Source organism: Danio rerio, chromosome 12 (genome assembly GCF_052040795.2).
Source record: "Danio rerio strain M-AB ecotype USA chromosome 12, GRCz13ab, whole genome shotgun sequence".
Lineage (NCBI taxonomy): Eukaryota > Metazoa > Chordata > Actinopteri > Cypriniformes > Danionidae > Danio > Danio rerio.
Genome location: NC_141032.1, coordinates 1,825,001 through 1,842,500, shown reverse-complemented (window position 1 = coordinate 1,842,500; position 17,500 = coordinate 1,825,001). Strand labels below are relative to the sequence as shown.

The window sequence follows — 17,500 nt, the reverse complement described above, 5'->3', positions numbered from 1 at the left end:
TCATAAACACAGCGTCTCTAATGATAAGGATTAATAATTGATGTTGTTTAAGGATTTGAAAGACGTCTGGCCGAGCAGTGTTTGATTAAAAATGCAACAAAAACTGTTTGGTGCTCAAGAAACATTCGTATTATGATAAACATTGAAAACACCGAGTGTAAACGAGTGCAGAAGGCTTTAATCCTTCAATTTCAATCACATTTTCTAACCAAACTTTTTGGTTTGTTTATATTTGACCCAATCCTGAGGTAAAATAACCCAGAATTTCATTTTTGATGTACAGATGTTGGTTAAATTTTACTGAAAAAATAAACCAGTGTTGGATTTGTCCATATATGAACCCATGTTGGGCTAAAACAACCCAGCATTCTATTTTTGCAATACTGTTGTAATTTAAGTTTACCTACAAAAAAATTAACCCACCTGCTGGGTTTGTCAATATTTGACCCAACATTAGGTTAAAACAACCCAGCATTTAATTTTTTGTTATACTGGTGTCATTTAAATTTAACTTATAAAATAAACCCAATGTTCAGTTTGTCCATATTTAACCCAATGTTAGGGTAAAGCAATCGAGCATTCATTTTGTTTTACTGGGGTAATTTAAATTTAGCTAAAAAAAAAATTAACCCAACATTGGGTTTGTCTATATTTGACCCAACTTTAAGCAAAAATAATGCAGCATTTTTGTTATACAGGTGTCATTAAAATAAAGCTGAAAAAAAATAACCCAACTGTTGGATTTGTTTATATTTGACACAACGTTAGGCTAAAACAACCCAGCATTTATTTCACTGGTTTTATCTAAATTTATCTAAAAAAATTAACCCAACATTGGGTTCGTCAATATTTGACATTGGACTAAAACAACCCAGCATTTTATTTTTTGTTATACTGGTGTCATTTAAATTTAACTTATAAAATAAACCCAATGTTCAGTTTGTCCATATTTAACCCAATGTTAGGGTAAAGCAATCGAGCATTCATTTTGTTTTACTGGGGTAATTTAAATTTAGCTAAAAAAATAATAATAAAAAATTAACCCAACATTGGGTTTGTCTATATTTGACCCAACTTTAAGCAAAAATAACGCAGCATTTTATTTTTGTTATACAGGTGTCATTAAAATAAATCTGAAAAAAAATAACCCAACTGTTGGGTTTGTTTATATTTGACACAACGTTAGGCTAAAACAACCCAGCATTTATTTTACTGGTTTTATCTTAATTTATCTGAAAAAATTAACCCAACATTGGGTTTGTCAATATTTGACATTGGACTAAAACAACCCAGCATTTATTTTTGTTATACTGGGGTATTTTAAATTTAGCTTAAATTAACCCAGCTTTGGGTTTTCCATATTTCACCCAACATTAGGCTAAAACAGCCCAGCATTTATTTTTTGTTAACAGCTGTAATTTTAATTTAACTGAAAATATTAACCCAGCGTTAGGACTGTCCATGTTTGATCCAGCATTAGGCTAAAATAACCCAGGATTGTATTTTTGCTATACAGGTGCCTTTTAAAATTTATCTGACAAAACTACCACATGTGTTGGGTTTGTCCATATTTGACCCTATGCTGGGCTAAAACAAACCAGCATTTATTTTTGTTACACAGGTGTCGTTTAAATTTAACTGAGAAAAACAATTAAACCAATGTTGGGCTAAAATAACACAGCATTTTATTTTTGTTATACTGGAAAAACCCAACTTTGTCCATATTTGACCCAGAATTAGGTTAAAACCAACCAGCATTTTATTTTGTATCGAGTGCTTATTTGAGTTACTGTTGCCTTTATATCAGCTGGAACCAGTCTGGCCATTCTCCTCTAACATCAACAAGGCATTTGCGTCCACAGAACTGCCGCTCACTGGATATTTCCTCTTTGTTGGAGCATTCTCTGTAAACCCTAGAGATGGTTGTGCGTGAAAATCCCAGTAGATCAGCAGTTTCTGAAATGCTCAGAGCAGCCCTTCTGGCAGCAAAAACCATGCCACGTTCAGCGTCACTTAAATCCCCTTTCTTCCCCATTCTGATGCTCGCTCTGAACTGCAGCAGATCATCTTGACCATGTCTACATGCCGAAATGCATAGAGCTGCTGCCATGTGATTGGCTGATTAGAAATTTGCATTAACGATCAGTTGAACACCTATTCAAGTGGCCGGTGAGTGTATTTGTGGTTTATTTTTCTCAAAAACTGAGGACAAGTTATTATCATTGCCATTTTTTTCAGGACACTTTTCATGTAACCTAGCGGGTGCAAAACGATCTGCTAGTTCAACACAATGAATCCAACATCCAGCTCTCGACATCCAGCAGTTTCTAAAGTGTTTATTCTTTCCTCTTTTCTAAACTCTCTGATGCCGGAGTGAGTTTGTCTGAGCAACAGACTGGAGAAAAGTGAAAATGCTCTCCTTTAATCTCTCCACAAAGCAGAAATGAAGCGGTGGGTTGTGCAGAACAGCAGGAATACGAGACTCAGCAGGACATCTGAAGACTCCGGCTCTGCTTCAACATCAGATTTACTGAAGTAAAGTTTGATAAAGGGTTTGCGGCGCCGACTGTCAGCTACTATATGAGCTCAATGTCACCTCTAAACAATATTCAGCTCAATAGTGCACCGCATTAATGACTCGTCAATATTTGACCCAGTTGTTGATCTGTGCAGATGCAGAGTCAGCTTGATCTGTTCCACAAACGAAGACGCACATTTGGATTGATTTTGTTTGAACTCTTCAAGAAAGTCATGAGTTTGTTTGGGTGGACTTTTGGTTTTATGTCATTATTAATGTTTTCATGTGATGATAATTTAGATTTTTCATTACTTTTAATAATTCATTTATTCACTCGTTCATTCATACGCTAATTTATTCGTTAATTTGTTCATTCATTTGTTTGTTCATTCAATCATTAATTCGTTTATTCCTTCAATCATTTATTCATTCTATCATTCACTCGTTTCATTCATTCATTCATTCGCTTGTTCATTCAATCGTTCATTTATTTGTTTGTTTTCGTTCGTTCGTTCTTCATTCGTTCGTTCATTCATTTGATTGTTCCTTCATTCATTCATTATTTTTTTCATTCGCTTGTTTATTCAATTGTTCGTTCATTTGTTTTTTCGTTCATTTGCTTATTCCTTCAGTTGTGCATTTATCCAATTATTCATTCATCCAATCATTCATTCATTCATTCATTCATCTGTTAATTAATTCATTTGTTAATTCATTCATTCATACACCTTTTGTTCATTCATTCATGCATTTGTTCAATGATTCCCTAAATCGTTTGCTAGTTCGTTCATTCATTAAATCATTTATTTGTTCGTTTGTTCATTTATTCATTCATTCAATCGTTCATTCATTAGTTTGTTTGTTTATTTGTCTATTCAACTGTTCGTTCATTCATTCATTTGTTCCTTCATTTGTTCAATGGTTTATTCGTTCGATCATTTGTTTGTGCCTCCATTCAATCTTTCATCCATTCATTTGGTCATTCATTTATTTGTTTGTTTGTTGGTTCATCCATTCATCAATTCACTCACTCATTTATTCATTCATTCATTTGTTAATTAATTCGTTCGTTCATTCATTCGGTCCTTTAATCATTCATTAGTTCGTACAATCGTTCATTCATTTATTTGCTCTTTCATTCATTCATTCATTCATTAGTTCGTTCATTCATTCTTTCATTTGTTTGTTAATTAATTCGCTCATTTATTTGTTTGTTCATTTATTCATTCGCTCGCTCATTTGTTCATTCAGTCTTATATATTAATTTGTTCATTTATTTATTTGTTAGTTCATTCGTTTATTCATTCGTTCGTTAATTCATTCATTCTCAGTTTTCACATCATAATTTAAAATGTTAATGTTTAAGAAAATACTGAAGATTGCTCTAAATAGCACTCGTAGCATGTGTTTTCAACTAGATTTTGTCCGTTCTGCTGCGTTTCTGACCTGTGACTCGGTCTGTATCTAGAGAAAAGAAAAGCTCCAGCAGGCAGGACTGAAGTACTAACATCAGTATCAGTGCACAGTGCAGAGCGAGATGCAGCAGTCATGGAGACTCACGGATGCATTAATGCAGCGCTTTCAGCACAGAAATCCAGGAGAGAGCGGCTGAAAGTCAATGCCGTCGCAGATGGACAGCACTGAAAAACCCTGCTCACAAAAGCAAAACCCTCCACTCTAACCTTCAGCTTCACACAGCAGTCACTTCACATTCAAACCAGTGCAGGAACATGGCATTAAAGCCTCAAATCAGCTCATACTTCATACAACAGCAACGCTTCTCATCCATAAAGTGATGAGCTTAAAACAGGAACAGCATGGCACAGCATCACACATTTATTTCTTATATAAAACCAAGGCGGCGACATGGTGGCTCTGAGGTTAGCACTGTCGCAAGAAGGTCAGTGGATCGAGTCCCGGCTGGGTCAGTTGGCACTACTGTGTGGAGTTAGCATGTTCTCCCAGATCCCCACTCATTTAGTGCTGTAGGTATTTCACCTTATTTTTATGTTTCAACTTAGCTAGCTCAATACTAATCTCACTGAAGCGGTCTGACTAAAAGCAGCGTACTTTAAAATGTAAACGTTCTAGATTGTTAATGTTGAAAGGAATTTTAGCATTCAATAAACATAGCATTTTAATGACAGCAATGTGCATGCTAGAAGAATTTTAGCAATAATGTTAAAACATGCTAGAAATATGCTAGGAATGTGCTGCAACACATTAGCAACATGCTAATAAAGATTTTATGGATTTGAAACATTGTGCTAATTCAAGCACACTAATCATAACGTGTTAAAATTTGATAAAAATTGTGATATATGCTAAAATAGCACATTTCTGTGCAAGAAATGTTAGCAACGCATTTTTACAAAACAAAAACATGTTATACATTCTGAAATGCTTTGACTTAATTTGTGCTAGTGACTTAATACATTGCTAACGTTTTAAAATAGCATGCAAGCACAATGCTCGTATGTTTCGAATGTTTACATAGAAGGTTGTAGCATGTTGCTAAAATGTTTCTAACATGCTTAAGCATTTTGCTAGGACATTTCTAGAATATCTTACTAAGTTGCTAATCTAATTTAACATATGGCTAGCATGTTTTAATAGTCATTATATTTGAACACATTAGTAGCATGTTCCATATTGTGGAAAACAATTTGCTAGCTTAACTGAACATGTTGCTAGCATGTTTTAAGACACTGCTATCATGATTTATCACATTAGTAGCATGTTGCTAACAACATGTTGTCAGCATGTTTTAAGACACTGTAGTAGCATGTAGCTAACATAACATGTTGCAAGCATGTTTTAAGACAACGTTGTCATAACTTTACACATTAGTAGCATCTTGCTAACATAACGTTGTCAGCATGTTTTAAGACACTGTAGTAGCATGTTGCTAACATAACATGTTGTCAGCATGTTTTAAGACACTGTAGTAGCACGCTGCTAACATGACATATTGCAAGCATGTTTCAAGACACCGTTGTCATGATTTAACACATTAGTAGCATGTTGTTAACATAACATGTTGCAAGCATGTTTTAAGACACTGTAGTAGCATGTTGTTAACATAACATGTTGCAAGCATGTTTTAAGACACTGTAGTAGCATGTTGTTAACATAACATGTTGCAAGCATGTTTTAAGACACTGTAGTAACATGTTGTTAACATAACATGTTGCAAGCATGTTTTAAGACAACGTTGTCAGGATTTAACAAATTAGCATGTTGCTAACATAACATTGTCAGCATGTTTTAAGACACTATTTTAATGATTTAACACATTAGTAGCATGTTGTTAACATAACATGTTGCAAGCATGTTTTAAGACACTGTAGTAGCATGTTGTTAACATAACATGTTGCAAGCATGTTTTAAGACACTGTAGTAGCATGTTGTTAACATAACATGTTGCAAGCATGTTTTAAGACACTGTAGTAGCATGTTGTTAACATAACATGTTGCAAGCATGTTTTAAGACACTGTAGTAACATGTTGTTAACATAACATGTTGCAAGCATGTTTTAAGACAACGTTGTCAGGATTTAACAAATTAGCATGTTGCTAACATAACATTGTCAGCATGTTAAGACACTATTTTAATGATTTAACACATTAGTAGCATGTTGCTAATGTAACATGTTGCAAGCATGTTTTAAGACAACGTTGTCATGATTCAACACATTAGTAGCATGTTGCTAACATAACTTGTTGTCAGCATGTTTTAAGACACTGTAGTAGCATGTTGCTTACATAACTTGTTGCCAGCATGTTTTAAGACATTATTGTTGTGATAACACATTAGTAGCTTGTTGCTAACATAATTGCCAAATTGCCATGGTTTCATTGTTTCAGTATATACTGCTAACATCTTGAAAACATAGTTGATTGCATGTTTTAACAGATGACTGGTAAACCTTAGTGCAATGCTAGAGTATTTTTGTACATGCTGCTACCTTTTCATACTTCATTTCATATTTAATTTAATGTGTAACTTGCCATTTCACAGTAAAAAATGTTCATATATTAGCCCTTTTTGAGTAAATTTCAGTATTTTATGGTGCAGAATTGAGCTCAAGATGAGTCAAGAACGCTGAAAAAGGCATCTAAAAACTGAGAAATGAGAGAGACTGTAATTCCTTGGGACGTGCAGTGTTGCTTACGACAGAGGTTAGGCTGATTTTAGCAGTGAACATAAATGAAATAAATGTGATATTGACTGAACCGTCTCGGAGGACTCATCTGTCTTTTGGAGGGAGGATCCCAACTATAAATCCACCTTAAACCTCACTTCTCTAATTAACACTGTGGGTGGCCCGGTATTTCAGAAGAAGAAAAAAAACAAGCGCTGGCCTTTCACCTACTGCCATATGCAGAGCGCACCCAGTCATCTCCATAATCACTGCAGGAACATATGAGATCAGAACGCCTGAAGCTGAACCAATGATTATGCATTAGGATTCACTTGATCAGGACACACCAAATGTTCTGCTGAATAGACAAACCTTAAAAGGTCTTTTCGTTTTATTATCATCATTATTAATAGTAGTAGTAGTAGCAGTATCATTATTGTTATTATCATTATTATTAGTAGTAGTATCATTATCATCATCATCATCATTATTATTATTATTATTATTTATTTACTTCTTCAAAACTTCCAAAAGTATATAATTAATTAAAAATAACAATATGTATAATTATGTTTTTATTTATATGATTTTTATGCTTTTTTACATTTAAGCTTTATATTTTTAATGTTTACATCATAAAGACACAATTTTAAAAAAAATACTTCATTAATATTTATATTTTATATACTTATATATATTTTTTATTTTACTTCTAAACGTCCTGCGATTAGACAAAGCTCAGAAGGTCATTTTATTTTTATTATTATTATTATTATTATTATTATTATTATTATTATTATTATTATATGTATCATTATTATCTGTTTTATTATTCATATATTTATAATAATTATTCTTGATTTTATTATTACTTAATATTTATTTTTATTATTATTATTATTATTATTATTATTATTATTATTATTTATTATATATTTTATTAATATTATTAACTTAAAAATAAATAAAATTACAATAAATAATAATTTATTATTATAAAAAATTTATTTATATGATTTTTTTAAATATATTTATGTTCTAGTTTAATTTTAAGTTTACAATACAAATACACTATTATACCATTTGTTTTATTAATATTATTACTATTATTATCATCATTATTATTTCTAATTATTATTATTAGTATTATTATCATCATCATCACAATCATTATTATCTATCATCATCATCATCTATTATTATTATTATTTATTATTATTATTACATTTTTTACTTTTGACTTAAAACTCTTTACCTTGACTTAAAAAAATATACAATTAATTAATAATTATTATTTCATTATTACATTTACACATATATATATATATATATATATATATATATATATATATATATATATATATATATATATATATATATATATATATATATATATATATATATATATATATTTAAATATATATATATATTTATATTATTGAAAATGAAATAATTTTCAGAATAATAGTGTTCTTGTAATTTAAATATAAAAATATTTAAAATATATATACAAATATTTAAAATACATATAAATTATATATATATAAATTACACACACATATATATATATATATATATATATATATATATATATATATATATATATATATATATATATATATATATATATATATATTTTTTTTTTTTTTATATGTATTTTAAATATTTTTATATTTAAATTACAAGAACACTATTATTCTGAAAATTATTTCATTTGTTTACTCTTTACACTAAAACTCCTGTCATCAAAAGAAAAACAAAATCTTAATAAAATAATGAGGATATAAAACTCTAAAGCAAAAAGATACAGAAATACTAGTTACATCTCCTTAAAAGTAAATATGAATATTTAAACATTTTTCCATCTTAAAGTTGTTTCATAAACTTCCAATAGCACCAGATTGAAAAAGTCACAAACATTGAATATTTGAAATATATAAACATTTACTAGATCAAAAGTTTTATTATGTAATACTAAATAAATGAGGTCTTTATGAAGAGCTTCTCAGCAAATATTAATCCAAAATAGGATCAAATTCAATTATTAACTAATCATAGCATGTAATTACATCTAAAAGACATTCAAATGCGTCATCAATTGACACCAAAGGCTGACGCTCATCCATCAGACACACTCTGTTATTAAAGATCTTAATGAAAGAGCGACTGAGGCCAGAATAACCTTGTGTTTTACACAAAACAGCAGAACAAGCAACCCCTCAAATTGCTTTGAAATTGGACGACACTTGAAAGACCTTCAGCTCTCAAACACGAGCACTTTATCCATTTTCCACAATCTCCACCGGGCTACAAACTACACTGCAGGACGTCTTTAAAAGCTCCTGTTTACCCCGCAGACACTCCGAAAAGACAAGCTGCCATTAGATTGACCAGCAGGAAGGTGTGATATTTACCATCTAACATCGCTTCGTAATTGTTTTAACAATATAGTGCGTCACTCACTTTGCCAAAAACAAACAGGAATCCCTCTTGAGGATCGAAACGCATCGACTGTGTGATGAAGCCTATTAGAATCCAGTCAGAAGCATATCATTCAAGTTATGAGAACAAAAATAAATATGGAGCATTCATCTTTGTATATTATGAAACAGTCATTTATAGTTCAGCATTATAAGACAAGCATTGCCAAAAGTGCAATTTTCCCAAATATCCGCACATGTGACATTAGTTTTATATAACAGTTCAACCAGAAGGTCCTCACTGATCTGCAGTAGTACTGTAGGTCTTTTTAATAGCGTCTCTGTTCTTCATGTTTAATTAAATTAAGACAAGAACCAAATCTGATTTATGGCTTTCACAGATTGAATTCACAGACTCGAGTTACAATGTTCAGATTAAATGGATGTGTAATGTCATTTCGTGCGGTTTGCATGTAATATGTCTTTTAATGCATCAAACATGATTCCTGACCTTGGAAAACCGGTCAAAATCAGGGGTCAGTAGGATTTTTAGATGTTTTAAAATAAGCTTCTCCTGCTCACCAAGGCTGCATTTATATCATCACACATACAATACAGAATGTAAAATGGTGAATTTTTATTGCCCTATAAACTACTTTTGAACAGTTATTTTATAATTATAAATATTTAATAAATATTTAATACACAAGTATTTAACAATTGAACATTTTTTACATTTAAATAAATACCGCCTTAATGAACAGAATAATTTTATTTAAATTATTAAATAAAATTATTAATAAAAAAACTGACCCCAAACTTTTTTGTTTGTTTTTTTAATATATATATATATATATATATATATATATATATATATATATATATATATATATATATATATATATATATATATATATATATATATATATTAATTAATTTTAAAAAAAGACTACAAGACTCAAAATATTATCAAAATCTTTTTCAGATGTTTGGGTTAAATTAGAGTTGAATAAATCAGAGCCTGAATTTTGCCAATAAACATGTACATTTGGTTTTAATGCATCAAATATGATTCTTGGCCTTCATAAAAAAAATTATAAAAATTATGATAAAAAAAGTTTTTTTATCCACAAATATAAAAAATTTAATAAAAAAAACATTTAGTAAATGCAACAAGAAATATTATCATAACTCTTTCCGTTTGCATTTTCTTTTCGAGTGATATCAGGGTTTTTATTGTTGTTGTCGTTGTTGTCGTTATTGTTTTTTAATGCTCCACATTAGATGTTTGGGTTGATCAAAATGTACATTTGGTTTTAATGCTTTCAATATGACTCGATAAAATTTGATTCTTCATAAAAATAAAAATAAACTTATAATAATTCTAAACAAATAAAGCAAACAACTTAGCAAATTCTACAAGACTCTCAAAATATTATTCTAATTATTTTTCAGATTTTTTGCAATTTCTTTTTGAGTGATTTTTTTGTTGTTTGGGTTCAATTGAAATTGAGTATAAAATGAAAACGAGCCCAATTTCTGCCAATAAACATGTACAGTTGGATAAAAAAAAAAAACATTTAGTAAATGCTACAAAACTCTCAAAATATTATCTTAATATTTAACTCTTTTTCAGATTTTTTGCAATTTCTTTGAGATATATCAGGGTTTTTATGTTGTTGTTGTTTTTGTTGTTGCTGTTTTTTTAATGCAACACATTAGCTGTTGGGTATGAATAAAACAACCTGAATTTTGCAGATCAAAATGTACATTTAGTTTTAATGCATCAAATATGACTCTTGACCTTTAAAAATAACAAAATTCTAAAAATAAAAATAAATAAAGCAAACAACTTGGTAAATTCTACAGGACTCTTAAAATATTATTCTAATTATTTTTCAGATTTTTTGCAATTGCTTTTTGACATTGGCTTTTTTAATGCTACACATTAGATGTTTGGGTTAAATTGGAACTGGGTATGAATACAACAGAGCCTGAATGTCACTAATAAATCTGTACTCCTTTTTTTAAAGGGCACCTACTTTACCCCTTTTCAAGATTTAAGTTTGTGTCTCCAATATGTGTCTGTAAAGTTTCAGCTCAAAACACCCATCAGCTTATTCATTACACCTTTCAGAATATTGGAGTTTTCTGCTTTAAGCTCTCTGTGGCTGTTTTTGTGGCCAGTGCCTGTAATGCTAGTTCTCCCCGCCCATCGTTTTCACGTGCCTATCAGAGTGCCTCAATCTCCGGCTGCATCAGATAAACAGCACAGTCACAGACATGAAGCTGATTTTTAATGCATCATGTGGGTAAAATAAATATTTCGTATTACCCTATTTTCAGAATTTGCAAGCATGCTTTTGGCATAACTCATTTTCAAATTGTGCTTGTAAACAAACTATTTTTACACTGTAAAGAATCAAATACATACAAACAGTTATTTTACTTCTTGTAAAATAAGTTCTAAATAAAGCAAAAGTAATATTTTCACGTATTCGTACTTCAAATGATATAGATAAATGTGTGTTTTACTCATGCATTACCTGACAATGTGTTCTTTTATTAAAGGGGTTGTTGATCTTCATTGAAGTCTGATCAGACTGAATAACCTCATGTGAAAAGCCGGAGCTGAGTTTAATGTATAATAAACACTGATGAATGTTAGTGTGTTTAATCAGTAAACAGATCATATTCACTAACACAAAACAAAACTGCATTCATACAAGCAGAGCTCTGCTTTTCACAGGTTCAATAAAGCAGATCCTAACAAGCAGAAGATGAAAGCGAATGAATATGATGATGGGTTTGATGAGGCCAAAACGGCAGCAGATGATAAGAGATCATGAATAAAATAAATGACACGCATGAAATACTAAAGCCATCTGCCGGACTAAGAGCTTTTCCCCTGATTATTGGAAGGAAATGTTTTTATTAAAATAAAAATAAAAACTTATTTATATATATATATATATATATATTTATATATATATATATATATATATATATATATATATATATATATATATATATATATATATATATATATACATATATATATATATACACATACACACATATACACACACACACATATATACATATACATATATACACAGTACAGTATATTTATACAACAGTTCGTTCTGGTTCTTGAATCTGATTGGCTGATAGCTGTGCTATATTCTGCAATAACAGCACTCGACCAGCCTTTTCACCCTTGTGTATTACTCCGCCCACATACAGCAACATGCAGAGGACACTCAACAGTTTGACAAATATTCCAGCTGTTGGACAACAATGTACTTAAGTCTTTTTTTAGGTGAGAATGTAGTTATTTAGATTGCATATATAGTTACAGTTGATATATCTATATATATATATATATATATATATATATATATATATATATATATATATATATATATATATATATATATATATATATATCTATCTATCTATCTATCTATCTATCTATCTATCTATCTATCTATCTATCTATCTATCTATCTATCTATCTATCTATCTATCTATCTATCTATCTATCTATCTATCTATCTATCTATCTATATATATATATATATATATATATATATATATATATATATATATATATATATACATACATACATACACACACATATATATATATATATATATATATATATATATATATATATATATATATATATATATATATATATATATAAATAATGGGGGAAGCCGAACCCGAATATGCTATTCGGAAAGGCACGAATAGCGCGTTTTTTACGAATACTTATTTTGAACAAATAATTGAAAAATTATTTGTATTCAGGAACAAGATGAACATTGTATCAAAAAGCTGCGTTTCCTCATGAGACCACAATGCATGCCCGCATGAGTGAGTGAGACGCTCGGGAGACGTCGCGGAGGGCGGGGTGGAGGTAAAAGGTGACTGGCACAGGCTACTCCACATAGCAACAGAGAAAGCTCGGTTGAGCGAAAATTACTTCACTGCATCACTATTTTTGTTAAATAGATTTTTGTATCTTAATTGGGTTCCAGATGCAGTTTATAAACTTGTAGAGTAGTTAAAGCGGAGTTTGATCGAGATATTCCATTACGCTGCATTATTGACGTTTGCAATCGGGTGCTCTCTGTTAACGTTAGCTCTGTTAGCACGGTAATTTAGACAGTAGACTGTCTAAATTACAGAGTAACATTAACATTCGTTTATAAAGGTTAAAACGAAGCTTGTGCAGTTGTGTCGAATGGTATGCACTTATGGGAGTTACATGGTACATCTAAATTTGTCTTTTGCAGACAGCAAGATATATGCTATAGGCTTGTTAACCTTAGCATAACTTCCCGTCATTTATTAACTTGAAACTCTTCAAATACATTTGGGCACACAAATAGAAAAGGGTGAGATATATTCAACATGGGGAGAATATGCAAACTCCACACAGAAATGCCAACTGACCCAGTCGAGGCTCGAACCAGCAACCTACTTGCTGTGAGGCGACAGCGCTACTCACTGTGCCACCATGCAAACAAAATTTCTGGCTACAAAATTTGCACTCTCCAAAAATGTATACGTGGGTACGTATTCACAATGAGCCTGTGTTCGTAATCTAGCTAAAGCATATGTTTCTGAATGTAATATATGGAATACAATAATTGTTCACTCTCTGGCTGGTCATTTCTCACACATACACCCTTCTGACCTCATATATTAACAATCTAAATATATATCCACCATCCATCCTATGGCAAACAGCAAAAGTCGAGCAATCTGTGTGTGTTTTAGGAGGGACATTAAAAGTGACAGCCATAAACAGCAAAGAAAGTTATCACCATCCGCCCAGCACGCCAGCAGCAAATGAAGCACAGAAATAATACAGTAATTTGCATTATTACGAGCCCCATGGGGCGGACGAGAGAGAATAGCCTTTGGGAAGTTAATGAGGAAAGATAAAGGCAGGTTAACACACGGGTAATGAGATCCAGAATTTGTCACTCCTTCAGCTGATCGGCCACTCAATCAATCGATGTGGAGAAGAACAGGAAAACAGAAGATCAAGGAGGACAGGAAAATACGAGAAGAACAAAAGCAAACAAGAAGGAAAATGAGAAAGAGGAAAAAATGGAAAAGAAAGAAGGAAGGAAAAAGAAAAAGCAAGAACAGAAGAAAGGATAAATGAACAAACAAAATGAGAAAGGAAAGAAAGAAAAACTAAATGAATGAATTAATCAATCAATGAAGCAAGACCGGAAGGTAGAAAGGAGAAGGAAGGAAAGAAGGAAGGAAGAAAATGAGAAAGGAACAAAAATAAATTAACAAATGAATGTATAAATGTATGAAAAGCAGAAAAAAAGCTAAGCAAGAACAGAAGAAAGGAAGAGAACTGAATGAATGAATGAATGAATGAATGAATGAATGAATGAATGAATGAATGAATGAATGAAAAAGGGAAGAACTAAAACAAAGAACAAAATGAATAAATGAATGAAAGAAAAAGGGAAGGACTAAAATAAAGAAATGAATGAATGAATGAACGAACGAACAGAATAAACTAAAAGAAATGAAGAAAGGAAGGTAGAACAGAATAAAGGAAGGAAGGAAGAAATTAAAGAAATAACAAAATAAAGGAAGGAATGAAGGAAGGGAATGACAAAATGAGAAAAGGAAAGAAAAAAGAAAGACCCAATGAATGAATCAATGAACCAAGAAAGGTACAACAGAATGAATGAATGAATGCATGAATGAAGAAAGGAAGGTACAACAATGAACGAATGAATTAACGAATGAACAACAAAATGAATGAATGAACGTACAACAGAATAATAAATTAAGTAAGAAATGAAGGTACAATAATGAATGAATGAATGAATGAATGAATTAATGAATGAATGAATGAAAGAATAAATGAATTAATGTACAACAGAATGAATAAATGAAGAAAGGAAGGTACAACAATAAATGAATTAATGAATGGGGAAAGGAAGGTACAACAGAATGAATGAATGAATGAATAAATGAATGAATGAAGAAAGGAAGGTACAACAGAATGAATTAATGAATGGGGAAAGGAAGGTACAACAGAATGAATGAATGAATAAATGAATGAATGAATGAAGAAAGGAAGGTACAACAGAATTAATTAATGAATGAGGAAAGGAAGGTACAACAGAATGAATGAATGAATGAAGAAAGAAAGGAAGGTACAACAGAATGAATGATTGAATGAAGAAAGGAAGGTACAACAATAAATATATGAATGAACAAAAATGAAGGAAGGAAGGAAAAAAAGAAAGAAAAAAAGAACAGATTGAATAGTTTAATTAATCAAAGAATGAACAAACGAATGAGAAAAGGAAGCGAGTAAGAATTAATAAAAGGAGAATAACTGGGAAACAAGGCAAATAAAGACAGAAGAAATGGAAACAGTGAAGCAGGGAAAGAGGGAAAGTGAAATCTAGCAAATAGTGGCATTTATGGCATTGAGTTACACATCAGTGAAGCTTGAACAGTCAAAGTCAGTGAGCTCAACACTTGGCAGAATCACATCCAGGTTTCTCACATTCCACAACATTCCCAACAAAAGAAACTCAACACACTGCTTTCTCTGAAACTCGGTCAACAAGAAGTCAAGGACAAAGCCCTGATGTACACACTGCACACTCCAGCACAGATTACAATCAGCATCTGCTCCCAGAACAAACTTTAGGACCCTTCAGCCGTAAAACACAGCGAGTGCACTAAATCACACATGGGCATCTAATTAGAGTGACAAAGTATCCAGAATTGTCTGTGTGTAAGTCAGTGTCCAGACACTCAATCCTGCAGCAGACTGACCTTTAGCCCAGCAGTGTCTGACAGGTGCTCAGAGGAGGAGGAAACAGGAGGAAGAGAAAAACAGAATACATCTAGAGGAACAGAATAGGGATAAAAGAAGGAAGGAAGGAAGGAATATTAAGAGAGAAAGAAAGTAAAAAGGAAGGGATGAAACCTAAGGAAAGAAGAACAAGAGGAAAACAAACAGAGATTAATAAAGAGGCAAATAAAAAGAAGGAAGGAAGGAAAAGAGCAAGATAAAAAAACAATCAATAGGAAAATGAAGGAAGGAAAGAAGGAAGAATGGAAGGAAGGAAGGAAAAGAAGAAAATACAAAACAATCGAGAGGAAAATGAAGAAAGGAAGGAAGGATGGAAGGACAAGGAAAAATCAAGAGGAAAATGAAGGAAGGAAGGATGGAAGGAAGGAAGGAAGGATGGATGGAAGGACAAGAAGAAAATACAAAACAATCAAGAGGAAAATGAAGGAAGGAAGGAAGGAAGGATGGAAGGACAAGAAAAGAGTCAAGAGGAAAATGAAGAAAGGAAGGAAGGAAGGAAGGATGGAAGGAAGGATGGAAGGACAAGAAGAAAATACAAAACAATCAAGAGGAAAATGAAGGAAGGAAGGAAGGAAGGAAGGATGGATGGAAGGACAAGAAGAAAATACAAAACAATCAAGAGGAAAATGAAGGAAGGAAGGAAGGAAGGATGGAAGGAAGGACAAGAAAAAAGTCAAGAGGAAAATGAAGAAAGGAAGGAAGGAAGGACAAGAAGAAAATACAAAACAATCAAGAGGAAAATGAAGGAAGGAAGGATGGAAGGAAGGAAGGAAGGATGGATGGAAGGACAAGAAGAAAATACAAAACAATCAAGAGGAAAATGAAGGAAGGAAGAAAGGAAGGAAGGATGGAAGGACAAGAAAAAAGTCAAGAGGAAAATGAAGAAAGGAAGGAAGGAAGGAAGGATGGAAGGAAGGATGGATGGAAGGACAAGAAGAAAATACAAAACAAGAGGAAAATGAAGGAATGAAGGAAGGAAGGAAGGAAGTGAATAATGACAAGGATAGAAGGAAGGACAGGAGAAAAATAAAAACAATCAATGGGAAAATGAGGGAAGGAAGGAAAACAAGAGAAAAAAGTACAAAAAAAATTAAAAAGAACAAAGAAAAGAAAAAACAATCAAGAGGAAAAGGAAGAAAGCAAGAAAAGAAGGAAGGAAAGAAGAAAGAATGGCAGGAAGGATGGAAGGAAGAATAAGGAAAATAAAAACAATCAAGAGGAAAATGAAAGAATGAAGGAAGGAAAAACAAGAGCAAAATAAAGAACAATCTAGAGGAAAGGAAGGAAGAAAGAAGTGTTGACTGGAGTACAGTGGAATCAGTCAGTCTGATGTGCGTCTCTGGATGAACGGGTCTGATGTGTGTGTGTGTGTGTGTGTGTGTGTGTCTCTGGATGAACGGGTCTGATGTGGTAATTGCTTCGCTGGGGGTTTCAGGCTTGGCATCTCGGCAGCTCTCAGCTGAACTGTTTGCCAGCAGTGCCAGTAAAAGTGAGACTCCAGCTGTCCAAACACCAGGAGGGATCATGTATTTCAAA

The 17,500-nt window shown here is 31.9% G+C and overlaps 1 protein-coding gene and 1 long non-coding RNA gene across 23 annotated transcripts in view; one reads left to right on the top strand and one right to left on the bottom strand.

The window, feature by feature from the left end:
• slc39a11 (solute carrier family 39, member 11) overlaps positions 1-17,500 on the bottom strand; it is a 224,203-nt gene that overhangs the window by 128,158 nt on the left and 78,545 nt on the right. The window lies entirely within an intron of this gene.
• On the top strand, positions 2,894-7,025 carry LOC147834362 (uncharacterized). The gene is made up of 3 exons (XR_015503755.1): positions 2,894-5,298; positions 5,467-5,584; positions 6,019-7,025. It is a non-coding gene; the product is annotated as an uncharacterized LOC147834362 (long non-coding RNA).